Below are 2,500 nucleotides of genomic sequence, written 5' to 3'. Positions count from 1 at the left end.
TAAACAGGCAGTAAAACGCCTTTAAAATTCTTATAGGTAAAAAAAAATCTAATAAACATCTTACTAACCTCGTCTTCTCGGTACATACTGCAAGTTACGGATCAATCAATCAAATCAATCAATCAATCAATAACTTTATTAATGTGTCAAATACATTCTAGCCGAGGATAAAAAAACCCTCTACTAATAGGGGACACATAAAATAAATAAAATAAATTATAAAATTTAAAAACCTAAATTTGATATTTACAATTCCTCGTTCTTTTTCCCCTTGGTTTATGGCCGGCGCTCTTCGTGCTTGGGCCATAAATCGAAGGGGGAACAACGAGGATCCGTAACTTATAGAACGGACCTCGAACTCGGTTAGAAAGACCTATTTATTTTCAATCAGTCAAGAAAGTGTTTCTCGCCCGTGGAGTTGGTTGCCAGTTTTTGCTCTGAGTTCCGATGGGAAAGGAAAACGGGAAAAATTCGTTGTGTACATTTTATTTTGTTAATAAAATAAAAATAAAATAAAAATAGCAGAGCGAGGTTTTGATCCTTGGACCTCTGGGTTATGGGCCCAGCACGCTTCCACTGCGCCACTCTGCTAATAACGAGTAACTATGGATTTATAAACGCTTTTTACCGGCTGCTGTTACAAAACTGCTTAACTCGCACGTGGAATTCCAGCTTTGTTCAGTTTTCTTCTAAATAATCATTCTCTGTATTTAAACGGGCCACTCGTTCTTTACATCACATCTGTAAAGACTCCTAACCGAATTTTAAATCCTTTTACTTAGCCGCTATTTGTAAAGGTAGTCGTGGCCGAGTGGTTAAGACGATAAACTAGAAATCCATTGGGGTCTCCCCGCGCAAGTTCGAATCCTGCCGACTACGCAAGACCTTTTACTGCACCATATTTTTATCGCGAATGATAAAGATAATGAGAGCAGGCAGAAAAAATAACCAATATATTTTATCACACAAATTTAAGCAAGTTTAAATTAGTCTTTTTTATAGCATCAATAGATAAATTTGACTGATATCTGGTTTCTTGCGCATGGTACGAACCTATAAACGTCCGAACTTGTCCGACAACCAGTGTTTTTTATCAAAAGGAACTATATGCACGAGAAGGAAATATTTCACGCATGGTATATGGCTAAAAGGCTAAATATTTAAGTAAAAGCATGATCTTACACGAATTCTCCTGCAATAACAATTTTGCCGTGACTTTACTTACATGCTGACTGCGTATGCTGTGATCTAGAGCTCAGATTTATTTTACTGTACAGGAGAGTACACCTCATAAAATCCATGTCATCTGGTTAGTCCACAAAAATGTTTAAGTTTTCAATTCACGGGCGAAAGTTAATTGCTTTAGTATAGCTCTCAGTTACTATGCACGCTATGATTGGTCAATTTAGCGGGCCGTAATCTACTGTTCGTCGCGCTAAAATTTCAGGTGGCTCAAAACAGTTTCCAACAATTAGATTTTGATGGGTCGTTATAACCCACTCTTTGTCACTTCCTGCTACAATCACGGTATCAAACATTTGCCCCATCATTGGTGAATACGTTATTATCATTTTCGTGACGTAATAGGTTACCATAACAACAGTATGAACTCCTAAAAACACCCTTAATTACAGCTTTAGGGGCTTACAATTCAAAACCGGCACGGTTAAATTCTTTTATATTATCAACTCTTGATAAGCATAATAAAACGCAACTTTTGGCAAAGTTTCAAAAACATTTGTAGGTAGGGTTCAGAGCCACCTTAAATTTTCGAAAATTTAAGCTGCTTTTGATGAGCGTCAGAAATTTGAAGCCGTTCCGCGTTAATAAAAATTGTTCCCGAACCCGTCAGGCACACAGTACAGATATAATAAACACTTCTCACTAACCTCGTAAGTTACGGATCCTTGTCTAATATAAATAATAATTGCTAAGTTTTTTCATTAAGAAAAGCTGAAAAATGAAAGGTCATAGTATCCTTACTAAGGATCTTAGTTGGAATTTCAAAAACTTACTTTTGAAAAACGTTTCACATATGAGTGCGAGAAAAAAAGAATAACAAACAAAAATGTTAGCAGAGCGAGGTTTTCATCCTCGGACCTCTGGGTTATGGGCCCAGCACGCTTCCACTGCGCCACTCTGCTGGCGACGAATAACTACATATTAAATTAGAGATTTGAGCCACCCTGTTATTAGAAGTAGTGCGTTAATACCATATACATTGAAGTATACCTTTTTTCGTGATAGAAACAAAAAATTGCTTTCCAACCCATTATATTTTATGCGATTGATTTTGGATTACTAAGCGCTTTTAACTGGCTGTAACATCGAATTCAGTTGTTCCACTTTGTCTAAATAATCATCTCTGGTATTTCAAAAAAGCATTATCAATTCGGTATAAGAGCCGTAGAGCAAAACAACGAGAGTACAATAGTTCAGAGCAGTCTTATCTTCGCGAAGGACTCTTAAATTCTTTCGCCTCTGTTAGTTGGACAAGTTA

General features: G+C 36.7%; 1 protein-coding gene and 1 non-coding gene across 2 annotated transcripts in view; one reads left to right on the top strand and one right to left on the bottom strand.

The window, feature by feature from the left end:
• LOC110067620 (uncharacterized) overlaps positions 1-2,500 on the bottom strand; it is a 98,864-nt gene that overhangs the window by 87,519 nt on the left and 8,845 nt on the right. The window lies entirely within an intron of this gene.
• On the top strand, positions 798-879 carry Trnas-aga (transfer RNA serine (anticodon AGA)). The gene has a single exon. It is a non-coding gene; the product is annotated as a tRNA-Ser (tRNA).

Source organism: Orbicella faveolata, unplaced genomic scaffold, assembly GCF_042242905.1.
Source record: "Orbicella faveolata isolate gen_17 unplaced genomic scaffold, um_ofav_v1 contig_47, whole genome shotgun sequence".
Classification (NCBI taxonomy): domain Eukaryota; kingdom Metazoa; phylum Cnidaria; class Anthozoa; order Scleractinia; family Merulinidae; genus Orbicella; species Orbicella faveolata.
Note: the sequence above shows the minus strand (reverse complement) of the source record. Positions and strands in the feature narration are given on the sequence as shown.